Source organism: Heliangelus exortis, chromosome W (genome assembly GCF_036169615.1).
Source record: "Heliangelus exortis chromosome W, bHelExo1.hap1, whole genome shotgun sequence".
Classification (NCBI taxonomy): domain Eukaryota; kingdom Metazoa; phylum Chordata; class Aves; order Apodiformes; family Trochilidae; genus Heliangelus; species Heliangelus exortis.
This window is the reverse complement of record NC_092453.1, coordinates 4,291,699-4,317,778: the sequence shown is the minus strand read 5'-3', so window position 1 is coordinate 4,317,778 and position 26,080 is coordinate 4,291,699. Positions and strand designations below refer to the sequence as shown.

Genomic DNA, 26,080 nt, shown 5'->3' with positions numbered 1-26,080 from the left:
TCCATTCCCTATCAGACTTCTTCACTGGCAATACTGGACTGTTGAAGGGCGATCAATTTGTGCTGATGACACCTTGGTTCTCTAACTGTATGCTGTATGGGAAGCAGGAAGTCTCTGTTGGTTTGGTATTGCCAGCTATGGACAATGATGCTGTTGGCACCTTTTCTTCTTCCACCTTCATCAGGCCCACAATGGAAGGGTCATCTGAGGGCCCAGGCAAGCTAGACAAGATGACAGGGAAGTCAAACTCTGCTTCTGCCTGGTCTCATGTCTCCAGTGACAGGAGAAAACATCCTCCTACAAAATCAGTGAAGCTGACATGTCAGACTCTCCCAGGAGCCTGGACAACATGGCTCAGCAGGGGGCCAAGCTGATGATCGAGCTGTGCAAGCTCCGTGGCGAGAAGGAACAGCTGTTTGGTGGATATACAAAAAAGTGTTCTGATCTAAATGGGATCCAAGCCAAACTGCAAGAGACTGAAGCAGCCCTCAATTCTAAGGAGGCTGCACTGGCCACAGCCCTTGGTGATAAATTCTAGATGGAGAAATGGAGGATTTAGAAGGTGAACTCTACAAGGAATGGAAAAAAGAACATCTAGAATGGGGGGCATAGAAGGAAGCTGTCCAAGCAGCAAGAGACCTGGTTAGAAAAGCTAAAGCTCAGTTAGAATTAAATCTAGCCAGGGAGATCAAGGGGAATAGCAAAAATATCTATAGGTATATTGACAACAAAAGGAAGACTAGGGATGGTGTGGGCCACCTCAGAAAGGAAACAGGAAAACTAGTGACAAGTGATATGGACAAGGCTGAGGTTCTCAATGGCTTCTTTACCTCAGTCTTCACTGGCAAGGGCTCCAGACACACTCCCAAAGTCACAAAAGAAAATGGCAAGGGTTGGAAGGAAGAACTGACCCTAGTGAAAAACTGTCTGCAATGTTTAGCAAGTGGATTTGTAGGCATCTGCAAGGACTTGGCAGAGTATTTTGGGTTATGGATGATGACAACAGCAGGACCCTCCATTTCAAAGAGGTGGTGAAACGATTAAATGATTATGCTATGACGATAGACAAGGAAGAAGCAGAAGAGATTTTCTGGATATTTGGTAAAAATGGCAAAACTGATTTTGAGGAATTTCTTATTACACTGAGACCTCCCATGTTGAATGCAAGAAAAGAGATCATGCAGGCATTTAGGAAGTTCAATAAGACTGTAGATGGTGTCATAACAATTGAACGCTTACAGATGATGTATAGTGCAAAGGAGCACCCCAAATACCAAAATGGAGACTGGACTAAAGATCAGGTTTTTAGGGCATTTCTGGATAATTTTGATTCACCCTATGACAAAAATGGGAAAGTCACAACAGAAGAATTCATGAACTACCATGCAGGACTAAGAGCTTCAATAGACACAGATATCTATTGAAGCCGCCCAAAAGGAAGCAGTCTTCGAGAAATAACGAGTTAAAACATAAAATGCAATGCACTATAAGAAAGCTTAGCATTAGGAAAATACGGAGGTAATAAATTGTCTGAGAGAACAGGGCAGGTTGACAGAAAAGAACACTAAAACTATAAAATAACATAAAATTTGGCATCAGTAGCCTCAGAAGTTTTAGGATGAGCCAAGGTCACTAAGACCCTGCCAAATGCACAAGGAGACTATCCAAATTAGGAAAAAGTTATGGAAAGGACACCAGTTCAAGAGGATGAAATACAGGAACGACCCCAAAAATCCTCCCCAAATTGAAGACCAACCCTCTAACTCTGCCTCAACTCCGCCTATTATGAATATTAAAAGTAGATGTTGCAATATAATGAATATTCATAATGTATGTTGCAATTGCCTGGGAAAATTGTATAAAAGCTGAATTGTGAGATTGCTGAACTGGAGCAGTTTGCCCAGGAAAACCTGGCTGCTCCCCGGCCGTTAATAAATACCTCCTGCTTAAAGGCTACAAACTTTGTCTCTGAGCAGTTATTCTGTCCGTGCCTTGTTTGGGGCATAAAATTGGCTTCACTATTTTATTGTCATGGTGAAGAATGCTTGGAAACTCTGATTATACAACTAAAGGGGCAAGATTTTACCTCCTACTTTTGTACATTCCCACAATTAAATGTATGCACAACAACACACTCATTTTCCTTGTTAACAGCTTCCAGTAACTGTGCCAATTAAAGTCAATCTGCAGAAATAATACCCAGATGCTTTAGTAGGCTCAGCCTCAGGGGATTGGAGCATAATCAGAGGGCATATCTAGCATCCAGCCACTCGGCACATCTGTCCCTTTTCTCCCTGCATCTGTCATGAGTTTTCTTTTCTGAGACAAGCTGCTCCTTCTCAGACATCTGCTGTAGCTCCCTGTGGCTTTTGAATATATTTCCTCCTCCAGCATTAAATACAACTCTGCTTGACAGAGGTTGCAAGAGGATGAAGCCAAAATATTTTGGATGGATGGTGGTGTGGGGAAGATTGTTGTGAACATGGGGAAATCTGGCCCAGGAGGGTCACATAGCCCTCTCATCTGAAGCACTGCAACATCTCACTTGTGGGATGGAGCAACTGCTCAGCTCACTGCTCTAAGCATGTGAGCTCCCAGTGCTGGGAAGCTGAAAGGAGAAACAAATCAGAAAGGGAAGACATGGACCAGAATAAATACAAAATGCTCTTTCAAACCCTGTTTTCTTCCTAGGTTATAAGGCAGCATAAGGGCATCTTTCCTGTGCATGCTTTTTTTCAAACCTCTGTAGGCCTGCTAATAGATTTTTCCCCCTGTTCATTTCTTTCTTTTTGTGCTGTGAGATGATCTCACTAATATTTTTTTTAAAGGGAATATGTGTGTTGCAGTATTTTCTCACTATTCCTGGAGCATTTACTGGTCTGATAACTGTTGACTGCACATACCTACAACTGAACTTGCTTGCTATTTTTTGTATTTATACTTTTTTTTGACCAAGCTGTGACTTCAAGGAACTTTCTGGATATTCAAGAACTTGTAACTTCCTTGTCTCCTTATAATCTGTTTGCTTAAAAAATGATGTAAACCTGCCATCCTGGTCACAGCAATGAGGCTTTTTCAGTTCTGAGGTCTTCAGTGCCTTCAGGTGGTGGATTCTCTGTCCCTGAAAGTTTTTAACAAGAGACTGGATGTAGCACTCAGAGCAATTGTCTAGCAACCACCGCGGAAGTGGATCAAGGGTTGTTGATATAAGAGGTCCTTTGTAGGCAGCAGGTGCCAGGATGGTGCTCGCCCCGCCTGTGCCCAGTTGGGACTAGCCCAGGTGCGCATGCCCGATTTCGGCAGGGTGTGGTTCGAGTGGTTCCAGAGCCAGGCGGATCGAAGTTAGTTCTCTGATACTAGCCCGAACCAACACTAGCTCAATCGACTCTGTTCGCGAACCGAGCTCGCGCCCACAGCGAGATTCGTCTCACGCAACATCTGGTGGAGAATGCGGGCAGCAATTTCGGTCTAAACCGTCTCCCCGAGCGTTTCGTCCGAAAGTGACCCTTCTCCACAGACCGTTCGATACCCCGAAAGATTCGGGTAAGAGAAACCCTTTTCTTCTCTTCGACATCGTCATCAGTAAAACCGATGATGGGATCCTATGCAAGCAAACCTACCGGCACCGCCGTTGCCGAGCAGATTATAGCCCAGGCGGAAAGGCAGGAACCCCTCCGCTACCCGAGTCCTGAGACCACCTGGGACCTCTGGGGGGAGGTGTATAATCTGCTGGCAAGTCTCCACTATAAGGAGACCAACGGTGACATTATTGGTGCGGACAACACCTGGGCTAGTCCCAACTGGGCACAGGCGGGGCGAGCACCGTCCTGGCACCTGCTGCCTACAGTCCTTTCCCACCCATCTGATTCTATAATGCTTTTTCTATGAAGCTTCACCATATGGAGAGTAGGGAAACAGTGCACAAAGGAAAATGTAAAAAAAAAAAAAATTATTTCTCCAGGAGGGATGGGCATACTTTAAGAAGGAAGTCTTGAATGCACAGGAGAAGGCTGTCACAGTGTGCCTAAAGGCAAGCCGGCAGGGAAGGCAACTGGTCTGGCTGAACAGGGAGATTTTGGAGGAAATTAGGGTAAAGAAGAGAGCTTACAAACTATGGGAAATAGGGCTGGCTACTCAGGAAGAGCTTAGGAATATAGTTAGGTCATGTAGAAAGAAAATTAGAGACAAAGGCATGATTTGAACTTAATCTTGCCACTTTTGTTAAGGATAACAAAAAATCCTTCTACAGATACATCAGTAGAAAAAGAAGGGGCAAGGAAAACCTCCATTCTTTTTTGGACATGGGGGGAAATACAGTTACAAAAAATGAGGAAAAGGCTGTGATATTTAACACCTCCTTTACCTCAGTTTTCAAAAGTAAAACAGGTTGTCCTGAGGAGAGATGGCTTCTGGAGCTTGTAGAGAGAAATATGAATCTGAGTAGCCTCCCTGAAATTCTGGAGGGAACTGTTAGTGACGTGCTGAGCCACTTGAATCCTCACAAGTCTATGGGACCAGACGGGATCCACCCCAGGCTGATGAGGGAGCTGGCGGAAGAGCTTGGCAACTACTCTCCACCAACAGTCCTGGCTCAATGGAGCGGTCCCAGATGATTGGAAGTTGGCAAATGTCATGCCAAGCCATCAAAAGGGATAAAAGGATGACTGGCAGCCTGACCTCAGTGGCTGGCAAGATCATGGAGCAGATCATCCTATGGGAAATCACACAGCACCTACAGGATAGACTAGGGATCAGACTCAGCCAGCACAGGTTTATGAAGGGTAGGTCCTGTCGGACCAACCTGATCTCCTTTAATGATCAGGTGACCCACCTGGGGGATGAGGGGAAGGCTGTGGATGTAGTCTACCTGGACTTCAGTAAAGCCTTTGACACCATCTCCCATAGCATTCTCCAGAAAAGCTGTCAGCCCACAGCTTATACAGGAGCACTCTGTGCTGGGTTAGGAAGTGGCTGGAGGGCTGGGCCCAGAGAGGGGTGGTGAATAGTGCTGCATCCAATTGGCAGCCGGTCACGAGTGGTGTCCCCCAGGGAGCAGTGCCAGGCCCAGTTCTTTTTAATATCTTCATAGATGATTTAGATGAGGGGATTGAGTCCACCATTAGTATATTTTCAGATGACACTAAGTTGGGGGGCAGTGTCGATCAACTGGAAGGCAGGAGGGCTCTGCAGAGGGACCTGGACAGACTGGAGAGTAGGGCTGATTCCAATAGGATGAGGTTCAACAAGGCCAAGTGCTGGGTCCTGCACTTTGGCCACAACAACCCCATGCAGCGTTACAGGCTGGGCACAGAGTGGCTGGAGAGCAGCCAGGCAGAAAGGCACCTGGGAGTTTGGATTGACAGGAAGCTGAACATGGGCCAGCAGTGTGCTCAGGTGGCCAAGTTTAGGCCAATGACAAGTGGAGTCCAAAAAGGATCAGTATTGGGACCAGTCTTGTTTAACATCTTTGTCGGTGACATGGACAGTGGCTTTGAGCACACCCTCAGCAAATTCGCTGGTGACACAAAGCTGTGTGGTGTGACTGACACGCTTGAGGGAAAGTATGCCATACGGAGGAACCTTGACAGGCTGGAGGGGTGGGCCCATGTAAACCTCATGAAGTTCAACAAGACCAAGTGCGAGGTCCTGCATCTCGGTGGAGGCAATCCTAAGCACCGATATATGTAGGCAGCAGGTGGCAGGACCTGCCGAGTAATGAGCTCAGTCGGTGCTCAGCCTCACCTGTGCCCAGTTAGGGCTGGCCCAAGTGCGCATGCTCAAAGATCAAGGGCCAATAAAAGGCGGGGCCTGAGACTGGCAAAGGGCTCATTCTGAAGCAGGTCAGCAGCTGTGCTGGTTGGAGGCCAGTCCTCTACTGATCCTGTCCTCACTCAGAGCCTATCATCGCTTCGAAGTTCATCTCCTGCTACAGATATAGGCTGGGCAGTGACTGGCTTGAGAGCAGACCTGGGGAAAAGGACTTGGGGGTGCTGGTGGATAAGAAGTTCAACATGAGCCATCAGCGTACACTTGGAGCCCAGAAAGCTAACCGTATCCTTGGGTACGTCAAGAGATGTGTTGCTACCAGCCAAGGGAGGTAATTCTCCCCCTCTTCTCTGGTCTTGTCAGACCCCCCTTGGAGAACTGCGTCCAGTTCTGGAGCCCCTTGTAGCAGATAGTGTTTTAAGTTTTGAAAATTGTGACCTAGATGTACTAGCGCACGCCACAGCAAATTTCTATTGCAGAAATGCTAGATACAGGTGCTGATTTTACCATTATTGCACAAGAAGATTGGCCTTCTACTTGGCCCCCTGCACCCGCCACTGCCGTAGCAGGGATAGACGGAACTACAGTCAGTCATAAAAGTCTAAATACTGTACGGATCCTGGACCCTAATGGGCAAGTTGCTACTGTGACACCTTATATTGTTGCTGCTCCCTTGAACCTCTGGGCACACGACTGCATGGCTCAGTGGGGCATAGCTGTTTCAACAAATTCCAAGGACAGTTAAGATTTTTATAGCGGCCACTGTAGAGAGCAGCACCTGCAGACCCACCATACCACTGTGTTACAATCCGAGTTATTATTTATATTTTGTTTGCAAGGAAAATTCAGCCACTACTCATAGACGAAGTGTGAATTTACAAAAATAACAAGGCTTTATGATTTAAACAAGTTACAAGGATTTATTTAGGATTTATACAATTAGTTACTTTGGAGAGAAGAGTCGTTAAGAAGAGAAAAGAAGGAGGGAGTAATTAAGATGTTATCACCGTCCGCTGGCCCTGGCCTCTGGCTGTAGTCGGGTGCGTAGGGTCTGTCGCTCCTGCCGCTTCTCTGTCCCGTAGCTGAAGCCGAAGTGCCGAGAGAGGGGGGGTCTAGAGGAAAGCCGCTGCTTCTCCTTTTCTCCTGGGCTTTTTTATACAGGAAAAGAAGAGGGGTCCCTTTTTTGCATAAGTCCCTGACACACACAGACTTCCAGACTTCCCGGAGATGAGTCATCCTTATCTTTTTGGTGTCCTGCTACTTTCATTGTCTCCACCATGCACCAGGAGGCGACCTGATAAACATTCTTATCTTTTAGGTGTCTGTCAGGCATATGGTGAGGTAAACATATGTTAATTAACAGAATGTTGCAACAGAGCAGGGACAAAGGAAAAAAAAGATTGATTCAAGAGACATATTTTTGTATTTTTAAAGTGTTTACATCACACTGCGATGGCTCACATCCAAGCTGGTGTGAGTGGACCAGTGGCCCTAAACAAGAGACAAACTGACTTCTTTCAAACAGCTAGTGCAGGAACAGCTACAACTAGGCCACATTGAACCATCCCAGAGTCTGAAGCCAAAAAGGCCTAATAAAACTGTTAGTTAGTCTAACTGATAGTTAGACTTAGGGCAGTTATGAATTGTTCTTCGTTTACCTGGAGTTCAAGTTTATCTTTATCAAATTTTATTACGGGCCCTAAATTCTCTAACAAGTCTCTCCCTAGCAGAGGTTTTGGAGCATTAGGTAAGTATAAGAATTGATGAATCCCCATCTGTTTCCCAATTTTGTATTTAAGAGGTTTCAAGAAGAAAGCCTTTTCTGCTTGGCCTGTCACCCCCACAACATGTACAAATTCATCAGATTTTGGCATTAACTCTTAATTTAAGACTGAATAGGTAGCTCCAGTGTCAATTAAAAAATCCAGTTCCTTTTTACTTTCCCCTAGCTCTATTTTAACCAGTGGGTCTGCTAGGGAATGACTCACCGGTCCCCTTCAGTTACCACTATCATGAGCAACCGGAACAACAGATGCCCTTCCAAGTTCTTTGTTTAGTTTAGGGCATTCTCGTTGCCAGTGCCCTATTTGGCGGCAATAAAAACATTGATTTGGGTCAACCTTATTTCGCTGGAACCTTCCTCTCCCTCTCTTGGGATAACCACACCCTCTACCTCTAGCATTTGCCTCTGGAAGCTTTGGAGTTGAATATACTGCTGCCATAATTCTGGCAAGGTTCTTACCCTCTCTCTTTTCTTTTTCTTGTTCCCTATTGTTATACACTTTGCAGACCTCATTCATTAAGATTTCCAGATCTCTATTTGCAGGATATTCAAGTTTTTGTAATTTCTTTCTGATGTCTACACAACACTGCCCCATTACCAATCCCAGCAGTTGTTGTTTACCTAGTTCTGACCCAGGATCTAAGGGGGTATATTGTCTCATTGCCGCTCTAAGTCTGTCTAAAAAGTCTGTTGGTGTTTCATTCTGTCCTTGTCTTACTTCAAATAAGGCTCCCCAGTTTATTGCTTTCGGTATTGCTCTTCGCAAGCCCTGTGCAACTAACCTTCTGTATTGCAGCAATAAATCATAGTGGCACAGTTGTTTGGATCCCAGTTTGGATTACTAGTTGGAAATCCTACATCCACAGGCTCCCATAGCAGTGCAGCCTGCTCCCTTCCAGTTTTTAAAACAAGTTCTTTTTCCTTCTCTGATAATTCAGATAGCATTAAATCAATATCCTCCCAATCGGCCTCTAAATTCTTTGCAGTTAATTCAAACTTTCTAGCGACCCCTTCTGCATCTCTCCTCAAATTTTTCACTTCCTCTCTCCAATTGTTAAGGTCGCTTGTGGTAAGTGGTATTTTTATCCGTGCTTGTTCTCCTAATTTGGGCATTACTTTTCAAAGAGGGGCTATTGTATGGTTCTCTGGGACCTCTTTTTCCTTGTTCTCTGGGATTTCTCTTCCTCCCTCTACTTCACCCTCTCCGGTCTGAGCTTTTGTCTTTATTTCTGCATTTTCTGCTCCTGCTTTTTCTGCCTTCAGTCTTGCTTTCTCTGCTTCCAGTTTTGCCCTCTCTGCTTCGGCTTTAGCTTCTACACTAGCTTTTTCCGCTTCTAGTCTTGCCCTCTCTGCTTCAGCTTTGGCTTCTACCTTAGCTTTCTCTGCTTCTAGTTTCGCTTTCTCTATTTCCAATTTTGCTCTCTCCTATTTTTGCCATTTCTGCCTCCCTTTCCTTTTCCTTTCGCTCGGTTGCCCTTGTGTAATATGGATGGCTAGTCCCTTCTCCGGGATCATCTCCCAGGTTTTCGGTGTCTGCTCTGTTCTCTCTCTTCTTCACCCTTTTCCCTGTCTCCTGCGGGGCTTTCTCCTCATCTTTGTCTCCCCCTACCGGCTTTCGTGGAACACTTTTCAATTCTCTTTTCTCGCTTCCCAATTCTACGGAGCTACTGCCGCTTTCCTGTTGTGATATTGGCAGTGGTACTCCACATCCTGGCACAAGGGGCTGCTATTCTTGGAGGCTAATGGTACTTTCCGCTTCACTATTTTTTCCTTTCAACTTAAGGCATCGTTTCCCTATGCTACAAGCATCACAACAGCGTTCCTTTAGCTTGCTGTTTTTCTGATCCCGTTCTAGTGCTAACACAAAGGGATTTTGAGGTGATACATTTATTCCACAATTTTTTTGCCATTCTGGTTTATCCCTTAAAGTAAAGAACATGTCTGCATACATTACTTCATCCCACTTTTCCATTCTACGGAGAAACAGCAGAAGTTGTAGGATGGTATTATAGTTTAAACTCCCCCCCCGTGGCCATTTTTCTCCATCATCTAGTTTATACAGAGGCCACCAATCTTGACAATATTTCACAAGTGTCTTTTTCTTTATATTTCCCTCTGGAATTCCACCTAACTCTTTCCAATGCTTTAAAATGCATCCCAAGAGGGTTTTAGCATTAATTTCCTTACTCTGTTCAGTCCCCATTATGCCTACTCCAGAGGTTACAACTGTGTGGGGGGGGACCCTTTCTGGATTACCAAATTCTATTCAGATTTCAACAACTTGCAATTTCAACACCTTACTCAACTTATTCTAGCATTCGAGAGCACTTCTTATTTTGTTTTAACAACCCACATTCACACCAATCGCTTCGTCCGTCTCTGGCCGGCCCCCTCGCGGGTGACACGGAAACGCAAATCGGGACTCCACTCTCGCTTCGCAATTAAATTGCGTTTCACTCACTTTCATACACACATACGCACTTTCAGTCAGAACTTTGCACAGGTAAAATTTTACACAGAACCTTACACGTTGCTTTACCGCCTACGGTCACAAGATGCCTCTATAAACCATGGATACTGCCGGTGCAGTGGCAAAAGACTCCCCGCAACCCCCCCCCCCCCCCCCCCCCCCCGAAGATAAAGCTATAAAACTTCTTAGGTAGGGATGCGTAACCACTCAAACTGTTAGATTACTTACAAGCAGTACAACAGAATAACATAATCATCACCATATGATCATATGAACCACAGCATTACCAAAAACCCGTTATCAACACGATACAACACAGAGAGTGTACCTTCCCACTGCTGTGAATGAACTTCAATTCTCCTGGGGACCTGAACCCCGAAAGCAACTCAAACCCTTCTCCTTGAAAATCAGTGTTAACCGGACTCAAACCGCTTAACCCTGAAAAGTATTTCACACTGCAGTGGAAGGACTTAAATGTTGCGTGGGATGAGTCTCGCCGTGGGAGTCAGTCAAGCTAGTGCTGGCTCTTTCGGTATCAGGAGCTAACTTTGATCCGTCCGGCTCTGGAATTCTGCCCGGAAACCACCCCTACCGAACCCGGGCATGCGTGCCTGGGCTAGCCCCAGCTGGGCACAGGCGGGGGGGGCACTGTCCGGGCACTTGCTGCCTACATTTCCCCCCTTTTTTTTTTTTTTTTTTTTATGGGGGAAAAGATGACAAATACGCGAAGATCTTAGCTGCGTGGTGCCTCGTTGTTCAGAGCCGGTGGTACTGGTCTGCAGGGAGAGGTTGGTGAAGGCGACGAAGCCGCAGAAGCTGAGGGTTAAAGGCATCATCTGCGAAGCCTGCAGGCTCCTGGGGGTGATCAACAGGATGATGGAGCTGGGCTTTTCCCAGCAGTGTATGGCAGGAGGACCAGAGACAAGGAGCAGGAGTAGAAACATAAAGAGCTTGGGGTTAAGGATTCCCTCGTACAGCCACTTTAGTTTAGGGGCTGCTTTTATCTTCGCAGCCTTCCGTGGGGCCGGGGGCGGCATCGGGGGTTGCTCTCCGCGGCAGCCGGGGGTGCCGCCAGCCGCGGTTTCCGCCCCATCATTTTCCGGTGTTTCGACTTCCTCCAGGGGTGGTGCCGACGGAGTTGCACTCGGCGCTGTCCCGGGCTCCCCCCCCTCGGAGGGCGGCGCCGGCGGGGCTGCGCTCGGCGCTGTCCCAGGCTCCCCCCCCTCGGGGTGCGGCGCCGACGGAGCTACACTCGGCGCCCTCCCGGGCTCCTCCCCTTCGAAGGGGGGTGCCGAGGGGGTTACTGTGGGCATTTCCTTCAGGGGAAATACCTCGGTTTTTCGTAATGGGGCCGCGGCGGTGGCCATTGCCACTTCTACTTCGGCTTTCAAGCAAGCTAATAGATTGCAAACGGTTCGCCAGGTGTTGTCCGCACCAATAATGTCGCCGTTGGCCTCCTTATAGTGGAAACTTGCCAGCACGTTGTACGTCTCCCCCCACAGGTCCCAGGCCGTTTCGGGACTCGGGTAGCGGAGGTTTTCCTGCGTTTCCGCCTGGGTTGTAATCTGATCGGCAACGGCGGTGCCGGTAGGTTTGCCCACATAGGAGCCCATCGTCAGATTTACTGATAACGGTGTTGAAGAGAAGAAAAAGTTTCTCTTACCCGAATTTTTCGGGGTATCGGACGGTCTGTGGAGAAGGGTCACTTTCGGACAAAACGCTCGGGGAGACAGTTTAGACCGAAATTAATGCTCGCATTCTCCACCAGATGTTGCGTGGGATGAGTCTCGCCGTGGGAGTCAGTCGAGCTAGTGCTGGCTCTTTCGGTATCAGGAGCTAACTTTGATCCGTCCGGCTCTGGAATTCTGCCCGGAAACCACCCCTACCAAACCCGGGCATGCGTGCCTGGGCTAGCCCCAGCTGGGCACAGGCGGGGGGGGCACTGTCCGGGCACTTGCTGCCTACACTTAAATTCTCTTGGGGACTCAAACCCCGGAAGGGATGAACTCAGAGCTAGACTGGACTCCAACCCGTCAGCCTGGGGGCGTCCCCCGCGTCCCTGTAAATCCTGGGGGACTCGAACCCCTATAAATCCTGGGAGGACTCAAACCTCCCTTTCCCTGGAGGCCTCAAAACCCAAACAAATATATATATAAATACCTTTTCAGTATGAGGAAGGTCTGGTGTCCATCGGCGCATAGGAGCCAAGGGAGTAGGGGAGGCTTATCCGACAGAATTCGTCGGGGGGGGCCCCAAAAGCGTCCCCGGGCCCCCCTGGATCATGGCACGACGGAGTCCAGTCCTGCCACAGTTGCCAAATCGAAGCCAAAAAGGCCTAATAAAACTGTTTAGAGACAGAATTTTAAGCCTTTAAACAGCAAAGGTATTTATTTGCTGATCCGGGGAACTCCCAGCTCTTGCTGGACAAAGAGTTCCGAGGGTTAAGGGAAAGGGTTAGGGTATTTATACAGTAATAGGGGAGGTTACAACATCGTTACATTCTCAATTCTTGCTGACTTCATTATATTGTTACAAGGCAATATCAGACTCTATCCATAACTTTCTTCTTATTTGTTGGTGGTGTGATATACGATGTTAATGAATTTGTATTCCTAACCAGTAAATTCAGAATTAAACTAAGAAGAAAGTGAATATGGGGCTAGACAAAGCAATTGAGACGTATAATTTTCCACAAAAAACAGTGTAAGCAACACAAGGCCTTAACGAGACTAACTTCTGTCTCAGCGATAATTGAAGTGTGGGCCTTGTTCTTATAACAAGGCACTGCCAAGGCTAAGGAGGCACGAAAGAATGCAAACATCTGCACAGAGACAACATAAAAATGCCACAACCAGCAGATAAGGGAAAAATTATGGCTAGGGTCTAATTTTGCTCTGTCACAAGATAACGAAGTCGGCGAAAACAAGAAAGGTAAAGGGTTCAAGTTTGAGGAAGACTTCTTACTTCATCCAAAGACCCCCTAACGACCCCCGGATATCTCCCCAAGAGAGGACTCCGCCTAGACTCCACCCAGACTCCGCCTATCATGAATATTGTAATAACATGATGTAATCCCTATGAATATATATGTAAACCCACCCCTTTTTAATATTCATAGAATTGTAATCAATATAAGGTAATTCTAGAGTTTTAGAAGGGTGCGTGTGAGTGGAGCGGAGACTCCCCATGCACCCAGCGCTGTTTTGCTCACTGCAATTTCAATCTTATTAATTGAATTAAACCATTTACAGAATATTGAGTCTCGGTCATTTTTAACAGTGGTGACATCCTTTATGTTCCATAACTTTCTTCTTATCTGTTGGTAGTGACATCTTTTATGCCTTTCTTGTGAAGATGTTCACATTCTTTGGTGCCCAGCTGTAGTCAGGTAGGGCCTAGCTAGGGCCTGGCGGTCGGAAGATATCGTGCTGTACGGGAAGACAGGGCCCCTTCTCTTATTAGTAGTAAGATAGTGATGTAAGCGGACAAGAATGTCTCTGTAAGCCTAAGATATATAAGGCTGTATCACCTGCGAATAAACGCCATTTTGCTATCCACCACATTGGTGTCTGTAAGCTGATGGACAGAACCAGGTCGCCACGCCTAACGATAGGCAACAAGTGGTGCCGAAACCCAGGAACTTGTCTAGAATAGAGTGAACGGTGGCCGGAGCTGCAGGACCAGCTCGGCAGGGGAGGTCAAGGGAAGAAAAGGACGCTCCCGGCCAGGTCCAGGGAAGAAAAGGACGCTCCCGACCAAGACCAACAAGGAGGATGGAAGCCCTTGTTAAGGTCATATCCCAAATACATAAGCAGTGGGGGGTTGATTGTAAGCCCAAAGATTTTACCCTCGCGGTTGCGAGACTTTTACAGACCGGGGTCATTGACCAGCCGGTGGATATTCTCCACCCTGAGGTGTGGGATAGATGTACTAAAGCGTTAGCCGAGGAGACGATGTCCTCGGGTAGTGGGAAAAATCTTAAATCGTGGGGGAAAGTCATACAGGCTCTGCAGAAGGCCATGCAAGAGCAGGAGACCTGGAGGGCGGCAAGGGACTGTTTGTTGGCCATCCCGAAATTGGGAGTGGGGGCAGCCACGCAGACCCCGCGTCCTCCAGACAGCGGCAATTCTGCCGAGCCTAAAGACTCGCGGGAAGGCAACACACCTCCCAAATCCCCGTCTCGCCGCCCCGAATCTCCGAACCCCACCCCCCTTGCGGAGGAACAGAGTCAAGCGAAATCCTTCTGGGACGGGCTAACCGAGGAGGCCAGGAGCGCCACGGGGAAATCAGAGTCAGAAAATATCTCGGTTAGACCGCCCCCTTATGTGCCCCAAGATGGCACCGAGTGGCAAGGGGAAGGGCAGGGCGTAGATGCCCCCGGCGGGAACAAAAAGGAAGCTCTGGAACCAACACCAGCATGCCCAAGGAAGGGGGAGGAGAATGAGAGGGTTAAAAATGGTGGGGGCGGTGGGGAGGGGGAGGGGAGCGCGAGTGAGGGGCTGAGGATCAACCAGAGCAGTCATCTGGAAAAATGCCCCCATAGGGCAAGCACCCCCGCGATTAGCTGGCGGAGCCAGAGCCCGCCCACCCGCAAAGGGAGTAGGTGGGACCGGGGCTCGAGAAAAAAGTACCGGAGTCCGGAAATAACCAGTGAATCGAGTTCCGGTTCCGGATCGAGTATTAGTTCGGACGAGTCGTCCGCTACTGAGTCAAATTCAGAAAAGGAAGAAACGGCGGCAGATAGGGTTAAAAGCAAAAACATTCCCGTCCGCAATATAGAGGAACCGCAAATTAAAAAGATTCCTCTCACGAACTGGGAGGAAATACAGAATGTATGCGCCGATTTGGTCCCAGACATAGGGGTGTTCCCGGTCCAGGTGGCGGGTGGGGGACAGAGGAGCTATACGCCGGTAAACCCTAAGGCTGTACAGGCAATTGTCAAAGCAATTGCGGACAAAGGGCTTAATTCTGCTATGGTCTCCACCCTCGTAGATGGGGTTTTTGGGGGGGATGACATGCTCCCGTATGATATAAAATACATTTGCAGACTGATGTTTGATGGGGCAGGTATGATTGTATTTAAACAAGATTGGGAAGAAAACTGCATGAAGAGACTAGCCCAAGTAACTGGGGCGGATCACCCATTACATGGCTCCAACCTACAGCGACTAATGGGTACAGACCCAGCAATGATTACCCCTCAGGCACAAGCCATAGGCCTGCGGGCCCACGAAGTTATGACAACTACCCGTGCAGCCAGAGCAGCTATTCGCACAGCCTCCAGAGTTATTATCAAGTCATTGCCATGGGCCACAATAAAGCAAGATGAAAATGAGAGCTTTATAAGTTTTGTGGATCGCCTCCAATCTTCGTCCCTGCCCGCAGAGGCGAAAGGCCTGGTTGTCGCAGACTGTTTATGCCAACAATGTAATTAAAAAACCAGAGAAGTCTTACGATCACTGCCGGTGGGGTCAAGCCTCGCAAACATGATTAAGCATGTTGTAAATGAAGAGCATCTAGCTCCAATTCATACGGCTGCCCGCACATCGACTGCTGTGATGGCGTGTTTTAAATGCGGCCAGACGGGCCACATTGCAGCAACCTGCCCTCGGTTGGAAGGCCCACCAACAGCGCCTCCCCTACCCAAGAACTGACCTAGAGGACCGTGTTGGACCTGTGGAAAGAAAGGACATTCTGCTAAGGACCGTAGAGATAAAAACCAGGGAAATGGGGCAGGGAGAGGACATCCGGGTCGCGTGCGATCCTCTCCCACCTGGAACGTGGGGCGGCCCAGCTGTGCCAACCCCGTATGGGGTGGGGCACCCCCGAACTTGCCACCCAGCTATGCCAACCCCGGATGGGGTGGGGCACCCCCGAACCCGCCACCCCCTCGAGAGGTGACCAACTTCATGGTCCAACCGACGGCCCAGCCGAATCCGCCTTCTTCTCAGGGACAGCAAGGACCACCCCCTGGGGGAGAGACCCCAAGGTGGCCTTGGCAGTAAAATGTGACAACCTGCCAGTGGTGTGGGGGATCTGTTCTCTCTATAATATCCCAAATGACACCACCATTAGTATCCCCTTTTTGATTGACACTGGAGCAGATGTTACAGTTATTCCTGAGACGAATTGGCCTTCACGCTGGGAGTTGGTAGATGCCCCCATGGTGGGTGGAGTCGGGGGACTAACCCGAGCTTGGAAGAGTGACCAATTAATAGCAATCACACTTCACACTGAAAAGGGGCCAGAGAAGACACCTTTTTCCATATGTCATGCCAGGAGTCCCACCATTGCTAGGGAGAGATGCTCTAGTCCTATTAAAAGCCAGGGTGACAAATTTACCCTAAGGGCCACTGCCGCGTACCCACTCCCACCAATTAGATTGACATGGAAGTCGTCCGACCCAGTGTGGGTCGAGCAGTGGCCCCTATCAAAGCCTCGAATGGACGCTCTCCTTGAACTAATCGACCGCGAACTACAACGAGGCCATATAGAGCCCTCCACAAGCCCGTGGAATACTCCAGTTTTTGTAATACCCAAACGAACTGGGGAGGGGTTTCATCTCCTCCATGATCTGTGCGAAGTGAACGAGAGAATTCAACCAATGGGTCCCGTCCAAACATTGCTGCCTATGAACTCTATGATACCAGAGGGACAACCTTGTGCTGTTCTTGATATTAAGGACTGTTTCTTTTCGATACCCTTGCACGAGGAGGACAAAGAACGGTTTGCTTTTTCTATCGTGTTCCCAAACAGCCAACGCCCCAACCTATGCTTCCAGTGGAAAGTGCTGCCCCAAGGAATGATCAACTCACCAACTATCTGCCAGATCACAGTGGACCGAGCACTGGCACCGGTTCGACGCAGTGACCCGACTGCGACTATCGTTCAATACATGGATGATATTTTGATCGCTGCACCATCAGGAAGTCAGGTGGACCAGTTGGTGTCAGCGGTTTCAGAAACTCTAAAAACAAATGGGTTTGAAATTGCGAGCGCAAAGATCAAGAAGCCCATGTGTGAGTTTCTTGGGAGTAGAGATTACAAGCTCCTACGTAAACCCCCCTCAAATGAAAATCCGTCGGAACATCAAAACACTCCACGATATGCAACAATTAGTGGGGTCTTTGCAATGGCTTGGCAATATTATCCTGATCCCTCCTGAAACCATGGTCCCCCTGTATGATCTTTTGAAAGGAAGAAATCCATGGGAGCGAAAAACTTTGACGACAGAAGCAATGAACTCTCTTGACTTCATTGAGCAACAGGTGTCGTCAAGTACGCTCGCCAGGTGGAACCCAAATATACCACTTGATCTGTACGTGCACTTCACAAAAGGGGGGGGAATAGGAACACTGGCTCAGGGCCCCCCTGAAAAAACCCAACCAATACAATGGATAGTCCTAGGAAAATCATCACGTGCCTTCTCTCCAGGAGTCGAGTGCCTTGGCAACCTCATCATGAAAGGCAGAAAACTCGCCCTAAGACACCTAGGCATTGAACCCGCTAGGATATATCTACCTTTCCGCAAACAACTCCCAACGCAATCTGTGGCGATGTCAGAGTATTTGACCATAGCTCTCGTCGGATTCGGCAGGGAAGTCTGATATGCTACAAAGCCCCCCTGGACTCAAATGTTAGCAGTAGTTGACATTGACCTTCCACAAAAGATCATGGACCGACCCCAATCAGGACCAACAGTCTTCACGGACGCATCTTCAGTGACTTCAACCGCGGCAGCAGTATGGCATGCAGGAGAAGAATGGCACTGCATTAAGATGACTGATCCTGCCCTTTCAGTCCAGCAGCTAGAAGCGACGGCTGTAGTGCTAGCGTGCGGACTGTTCCCAACAGAACATCTCAACATAGTGACTGATTTGATGTTTGTAGCCAAACTTTGCTTGGCCATGTCAGGGTCCGGTGTGTCAACATCTGCAGCAGCTCTAATGCTAGAAGAAGCGCTTTTTTCCCGAAAAGGTACCATATCGGTCATCCACGTCAACAGCCACAGTCCAGTTAAAGGGTTTTTTCAAGCCGGTAATGAGAAAGCAGACGCAGCTGCAAAAGGACTGTGGACACTAAGAGATGCCCGTCAGCTACATGAGTCCCTCCACATCGGAGCTAAAGCGCTAGCAAAGAGATGCGGGATTTCAGCCACGGATGCGAAATATATAGTGGCCACATGTCCCCATTGTCATAAAGCACCGCTGTGGTCTAGTGGGGTAAACCCCAGAGGCCTTAAAGCCTCCGAGGTGTGGCAAACAGATTTCACACTCTGCCAATTGCTGAAACCACGAGCGTGGCTATCAGTGACTGTAGACACATATAGCGGGGTGATTGTAGCCACTCAACACCTCAAGACTGATTCCAAAGCAACCATTCAGCACTGGTTGTCAGCTATGGCGTGGCTCGGTGTCCCTAATCAGATTAAAACGGACAATGGTCCGAATTTTACGTCAAAATCAGTCAAAGCATTTGCTCTGAAATGGGGCATTACCCTAATACATGGCATCCCGTATAACAGCACAGGGCAAGCCATAGTGGAATGGGCAAACCAAACCCTAAAATCTAAATTAGAGGTATTAGCAAAAATAGAAGGCTTTATCAATGCCATTCCCTCAGGAGACCAAGCACGCCTACTAGCAACCGCCCTGTTAGCACTAAATCAATTCCCCAGGGGGGAGGAGGTGAATAGTCCCACCCAAAAACATTGGGCCACCAGAGCACTAGAAGAAGGCCCACTGGTCATAATTAGAGATGAGCTGGGAGAATGGGAACATGGGTGGAGACTAGTCTTGACAGGGCGAGGGTATGCCGCTGTCAAAAAAGACGGCAGAGTTAAATGGTGCCCGCTTAAGTCTATTAAACCAGACCTCCAGAATAAAACTAATGAAAACTGTGAGTTGTTGTCCACAGGACTATTTCATTGGACGCCCTCTTAACCCGTACGTCCCGGTGGCAAGAGAGGACGACCAGTTGACAAGCGTCCAGCCGGCTCCTGAGACTTCCGCCGCACCTGAGACTCCTGTGCCGACAGAATTCAAAACACGGCGAAACAGCCCCCGCAGGGGGGGGGGCGCAATGCTTTTGTGTAATCTTACTCTTGGGGCTCGTAACGCCATCTAGCGGTCTGTATGAACATCAACCATGAGAATGGGTGCTGGGAAGATGGGAGGATCAGACAATACTGCGAAAAGTCGTCACCTCAGGGCCCCCTAGATTTCAGATATCCCCCTGTGATTTAGTCCCCACAAACCCTTGTTTGGGTCGCGTAATGTACTATATGTGCCCTAGCTCCAATCCTGGCAGATCTTTTTGTAATGCCCCTGATCAATACTATTGTTTCTATTGGGGATGTGAGACCATAGCCTCTAACTGGGCACCAGGTGCAGGACCAGACAAATACTTAAAGGTACAATGGGGGCCTCATAATTGCGCCAGATGCATAATTCAACCGCAGCGGGGTCCCAGTCGTGGGGTATGGGCAAAACTTAGAAGCAAAGTGTGGTGCAGATATCTTATGTTGAACGTAACCAAAGAGAATGACTTGGGGTGGACAATCGGCAAAACGTGGGGTTTTAGATACTGGGAGAATGGCGGAGATGGGGGGGACTGTTCTTTATCAAAAAACAAGAAATTAAGAACAGTGCAGCGGTTGGTCCCAATATTGTAATTAAAAATGATAACCAGCTAAGAAAAGACAGTTCGCCAACCTCTACCCCCATTCCAACCAGTCCTCTGTTAACTAAGCAGATAGTTCCCTCGAAAAAACCAATTGAGGACCCCCACCACATGCCTGGCAAGCCATTTTTTAGCGTGCTAGATGCCATTTTTCAATCGCTGAATCACTCCAACTCGAATCTCACGAATTCTTGTTGGTTATGCTATGATATGAATCCTCCCTTTTATGAGGGTATTGCCCTCAACGCTTCTTTTACCGTTTCATCAGAAGATAGTCCAGCCCAATGCAGGTGGAGCACACTGCGAAAAGGTATTACCCTGAACCAAGTCAGAGGTCAAGGAGTTTGTTTTGGTAATACCTCCCTGGCAACCTGGGACAGTGCCGTCTGTGCAAAAGTTGTTGTGTTTGCTAAATCCCATAAGTGAGCAATTCCATCCGCGTCCAGAATGTGGATTTGCCATCAATTGGGAGTAACCCCCTGTGTGTCCCTTAAACTTTTTAATCACGCTACTGACTTTTGTGTGCAGATTTTGATTGTTCCCAGGGTCTTATACCATCCAGAAGAGGAGATGTATTATCAATGGGAAAAAACAGACATCGGTCTACAAAAAAGAGAGGTGCTGACAGCCGTAACGATAGCGACACTGCTCGGCCTGGGAGTAGCCGGTACGGCCACAGGAGTGGCCTCCCTGGCGACCCAGAAGCAAGGCCTGTCTCAACTACAAGCCGCCATCGATGAAGACCTAGAGAAAATCGAGAAGTCTATGACCTTTCTAGAGAAATCTGTGTCCTCACTCTCTGAGGTGGTTTTGCAAAACAGGTGAGGACTGGACCTCCTGTTTTTGCATCAAGGGGGCCTCTGCGCCGCCTTGAAAGAGGAGTGTTGCTTTTATGCTGATCACACCAGAGTAGTTAGAGACTCGATGGTGAAACAGAGAAAGATTAGCTCAGCGAAAAAGAGATAGGGAAGCCCAACAAGGATGTTTCGAATCATGGTTTAACCAATCACCATGGCTAACCACCCTGATATCTACCCTGATAGGTCCGATCGCAATGATCATGATGACATTGATTTTCGGACCCTGCATTCTGAACAGAATCCTGTGGTTTGTTAAAAGCCGACTAGAGACGGTTAATATGTTTCTAGAACACCAGCAGCTGCTTTAAGAATATACTTACAGTATCAGTTATTATTGGTATTAGTTATTAGTGTTACCTCCAGCAATCCCTAAGCTACCTCAAATTCCACTCTGTTACTAACTTCCACCCATCCACGGTGCCTTATGTTTTTACTCAGGTTTCTGGTATATATTTTTATACGTGTTTTTTAGATATATATTTTTTTACACGGATTTTTTACTAATATCACAAATGACTTTTTACGGTTGTTGTGTTTTAGCTAGTTTTAGTTAAGCGTCTGTGTTACTCTAAGCTTATGCTTCTAGAATTAATGTGGTTGCGGATATCAGTAATCCTGGGATATCGAAGTAAACAACCCCTGGTGTACAGTCTCAGACCTGTCCAGTCTGACACTGACACTGGAAGATGTTGCTCGCTGATGGCTAGGAGGCCGGCCACCTCTTTAGCCTCGGTGAAGCAACGTATAACAGCATGGTTTTGTCCATGATCATTTCTGGATTGCCGATACCTGCAGTCTGTTTAATTTAAGCTTATTTTTAGGTTTTGATATTGGTAACTTAATTGAACATAGGGAGGGGGGAAACGTAGTCAGGTAGGGCCTAGCTAGGGCCTGGCGGTCGGAAGATATCGTGCTGTATGGGAAGACAGAGCCCCTTCTCTTATCAGCAGTAAGATAGTGATGTAAGCGGACAGGAATGTCTCTGTAAGCCTAAGATATATAAGGCTGTATCACCTGCGAATAAACGCCATTTTGCTATCCACCACATTGGTGTCTGTAAGCTGATGGACAGAACCAGGTTGCCACGCCTAACGATAGGCAACACCCAGCTGACGCCTAAATGGTCTTGGCAGTATCTTGTTTTAAGAACAAGACCTACATTTTTAATTATCTTCGAGACAGAAGCTAATCTCGTTCTGGCCTTGTGTTTGGTTACATTGTTCTAGTGGAAAATGACATGCCTCAGCTGCTTTGTTCACTTCTTTCTCAGTTTAACCCTAAATTTTACTGGTTATGAATACAAATTCATTAACATATATTACAAGTTTTAATTCTACATAAAGTAAATTCACACAAACCGCTTGGCCTGCTCTCCTCTCCTTACAGGAGTTAATCCTGTCAGGATCTTTCTCTTTTTCAAGTCCTTGGAACACACCTGTTTTTATAATAAAAAAGAAATCAGAGAAATGGTGTTTACTACATGATCTATGTAGTAAACAAAGTAATGAAAGGCATGGGAGCCTTGCAACCTGAAAATTTAGAAGTAGTTATGCTAAGGTTTGGACTGGTCAAGCAGGACAGAAAAGCAGGAAACTGACAAGGAATGCGCTGGGAAGAGGGGAACAGCTTATCAAAAGGGATTAGTCGAGCATGAACATGAAGAAAAGTAAACTGACATTGAAGATAAGGGTTATTACGCATGTAAGGGGGGTTGATGGTGGGAGACAGTCAAAACAATATCTTAAATTGAAAAAGTATGAGATTTGCTGTTCGTGGATGTCTCTCTATTGTTATCTGCATGATGTATGTAACTGTTTCGCAACTGAAATTCCGCATGAAGGTTTCATTGTAAAAAGGGTATAAAAGCTGAACCGAAAACGGGGATCGTTGGAATCCTGATTTGGGACGCTAGTCCTCAGGTTTCCCGGGCCCCGAATAAAGCACCACATAAACTGGCACTCTGTTGGTTTGTGTCTTGACTACGGGCAACATCATGATCCCTCAAATTTATACTGAGGGTGACGTATATGGGATGGAATACTCTGTTTGGTCAATTCTGGCATCTATCTTGTCTGTTCCTCCCCAAAGGATGGATGCAGGTGGGACCTCTTTATGTTTTCCTCAGAGCTGAGCAGTGTCCTTGGCTCTGCATACCAGTCTCTAGCAGTAACTATAAACATCAAGTGTTTTCAGTCCTAGAAGCAGACACTGTCTGAGAAACTGTTGATTTGCTGTTAATTTCAGCAAGTGCAACTACTTACAGGAGACTTAGCTGAAAGCAAAAGTACAAGACAGAAAATCACCTTTATCCTGGCCCAAACCAGGACATTACCTTGCTAATTTCCTTAAGTGCTGTGGTTACTGTTAACAGGCCTTTTTCCAGGACAGAATATAATTTTTTTGGAATCCTTTAATGATTAAGAGTAAAAACTTATTTGTCTTCTGGCTCCAGTAGGCCCCTTTTGCCAAAAAGTGATATGATATGATAAGGCACTCCACTCTGTTGGTATCAGGTCACATGGGTGGAGAGGTCCCAGCGTTTCAAACGTCTGTGCTTCCAAAAGCAATAGTTTTAGTGCCTCATCATGGGAATGGTTCCATACCCACTGTCAGTGCTTTTTTAACAGATCATATAACGGGCGTGAGATTACTGAAAGGTCAGGAATGTGCCTTCTCCAGTATTGTAAGCTACCCACTATTTCTTGTTACTTCTTTATATTAGTGGGTGCTTTTATTTCTCCTAGGTGAGTAAAAATATCTGGGGGAATACTCTATGCCCCCCTTTTCTTTTCTTTCCTATAAATTTTGCTTCTTGGGACGGAGGTTGTCTTTTCTCCTCAGCTGCTGATACTGCAGCTGCTGATACTGCAGCTGCTCCCCTCTTGCTCTTCCCCATTGCTGCTATTTTTTCTCCTTTTTCCTCTGAATTTTATAGTAAAAAAATTCTGCTTCTCATCAATCAGAAGCTGGTGAGGGACTTCTTAGGATGTCAGGTAGTAGGAGGACAAGAGGGAATGGATTAAAACTAGAAGAGGGTAGCTTTAGATTAGATCTTAAGAAGTTCTTCACCATGAGGGTGGTGAGACACCGGAACAAGTTGCTTAGAGAGGTGGTAGAAGCCCCATCCCTGGAAGTTTTTAAAGACCAGGCTGGACGGGGCTCTGAGCAACCTGTTCTAGTGGAGGGTGTCCCTGCCCATGGCAGGGGGGTTGGAACTAGGTAATCTTCAAGGTCCCTCCCATCCCTGAAAATTCAATGATTTTATGATTCAAAATGCACAGTTTGAAGCTGCTTTAGCTGCTGTAAAGGAACAGCTTGCAAATGAAACCTTACGGAATATGGATCTTACAAACCAATGTCAGAGTCTCATTGAGGACTTGGAATTCCATAAAAATATATATGTGGAGGAAATAAATGAAGCTAAAAAGAAACATGAAACTAAGTTCGGCTTGATTCTGGGTGTCAAGTTGAATATCAACATTAATGGGCTCAGGGTCTTTGTGGAATGAGGAAGCAACATGATGCACAAGTAAAGCTGTACCAAGAAGATCATTAACGGACTTGAGACTCTTGAGAATCTGTCAAACTTGAGAATACCAGACTTGCCTCTGAGGAGAGGAATTATACAGCCCCACAATTGGGAGCAAATACAACAGTATTCGGCTTCAGCAAAAAAGTGCCCACTGTGGTGAGATGCGATTCTCCGAGAACTTCAAAGGGTTAAACCAATTACCTGTTTTCTATCTTTTACTTTTCTTTTCTTAAAGGCTTTCTCACAGGTGATTTAATTCTTTAAAAACCTATTTTACTACATTTTCTCCCACTACTAAACCCTTCCTAAAATCACTTTCCAGCTTGGTGATTTTTTCACTTAAACTGTTTTAATTTGCTTAAATTTTGAAGTTGGTTGCTTTTGCAATTTGGAGGGCGAGTATGCCTAATGGATAACATTTCCTCAAAAAAAACCAAAAACAATAGTAGTTACAAGCTGTGACACCTTTGATCATCCTCATCGCCCTTCTCTGGACACACTCCAGCACGTCCATGTCTTTCTCGTAACGGGGGCTCTAGAACTGGACGCAGTACTGAAAGTGGGGTCTCATGAAAGCAGAGTAGAGGGGGAGAATTACCTCCCTTGACCTGCTGGTCACGCTTCTCTTGATGTAGCCAAGGGTATGGTTAGCTTTCTGGGCTACAAGTGTATGCTGATGGATCATGTTGAACTTCTCCTCCACCAGCACCCCCAAGTCCTTTTCCTCAGGGCTGCTCTCAAACCAGTCCCTGCCCAGCCTATATTGGTGCTTGGGATTACCTTGACCCAGAAGCAGGACCTTGCATTCGTCTTGTTGAACACCATGAGGTTGTCATGGGTCCACCCCCCCAGCCTGTCAAGGTCCCTCTGGATGGTATTCCTTTTCCTCCAGCGTCTCATCCACACCACACAGCTTGGTGTCATCAGCAAATTTGCTGAGGGTGCACTCAATGCCACTGTCCATGTCACCAACAAAGATGTTTAAAAAAGGCCAGTCCTAATACTGATCCTTTTTGGACTCCACTTGTCACTGGCCTCCAATTGGACATGGACCCATTGACATCCACTCTTTGGGTGCAGCTGTCAAGCCAGTTGTTTATCCACCTAGTTGTCCATTCATCAAACGCATATTTTACCAGCTTGGAGACCAGGATGTTGTACAGGACAGTGTCAAAGGCTTTGCTCAGGTCCAGGTAAATGACGTTATTTGCTTTTCCCTTGTCTACTGATTTTGTGACCTTCTCAAAGAAGGGCAAGAGGTTTGTCAGGCATGATTTGCCCTTAGTGAAGCTGTATTGATTATACCAAATCACCTCTTCATTATTGTTCTGCTTCAGCAGTGCCTCCAGAATGGTCTGCCCCATGATCTTACTGGGCACAGAGGTGAGACTGACTGGCCTATAGTTCCCTGGATCTTACTTCTTTCCCTTTTTGAAAATGGGAGTTAAGTTTCCCTTTTTCCAGTCAGTGGGGACTTCACCAGACTGGCATGACTTTTGGAATATAGTAGACAGCAGTTTAGCAACCCCATCTCCCAGTTCGCTACATACCCGTGGGTGTATCTCCATTGCGTCCCATGGACTTGTACGCTTTCAGGTTCTTCAGATGGTCACAAACCAGATCTTCACTTACAATGGGCAGTTCTTCCTTCAAACCCTTGCCATTATCTTCTGTGACTTTGGGAGTTGTTGGGAAACTGTCTGGAAGAAAACAGACATGTGAGCAATCCTGACTATTTAGCTTTAGCTAGAGTAAACTAAGAGCCTTGAGACCCAGTTGCAAGGTTACTGAAAAGATGAGCTATGGGAAAAAGATAAGGGAGCTGGCAGTAGAAAAGAAGAAATAACAGGATAATGAGGTAGCCAGCAGAAGTTCTGTGAGAACAGAATTTGTGTCCAAGATATAGCCACCTGCAAGATATCGTTATATAAACAAAGGCTCTATATGAAGCGAGTGTCCACTGTTAATAAACGACTTCACTTTAACCA

The 26,080-nt window shown here is 47.0% G+C and overlaps 2 pseudogenes; both read left to right on the top strand.

Annotated features, from left to right (window-relative positions):
• Nucleotides 1-319: 319 nt before the first annotated feature.
• LOC139789141 (lamin-B1-like) lies at nt 320-24,116 on the top strand (annotated as a pseudogene).
• Nucleotides 933-2,058, top strand: LOC139789142 (calcyphosin-like protein pseudogene; annotated as a pseudogene).
• Nucleotides 24,117-26,080: the final 1,964 nt, after the last annotated feature.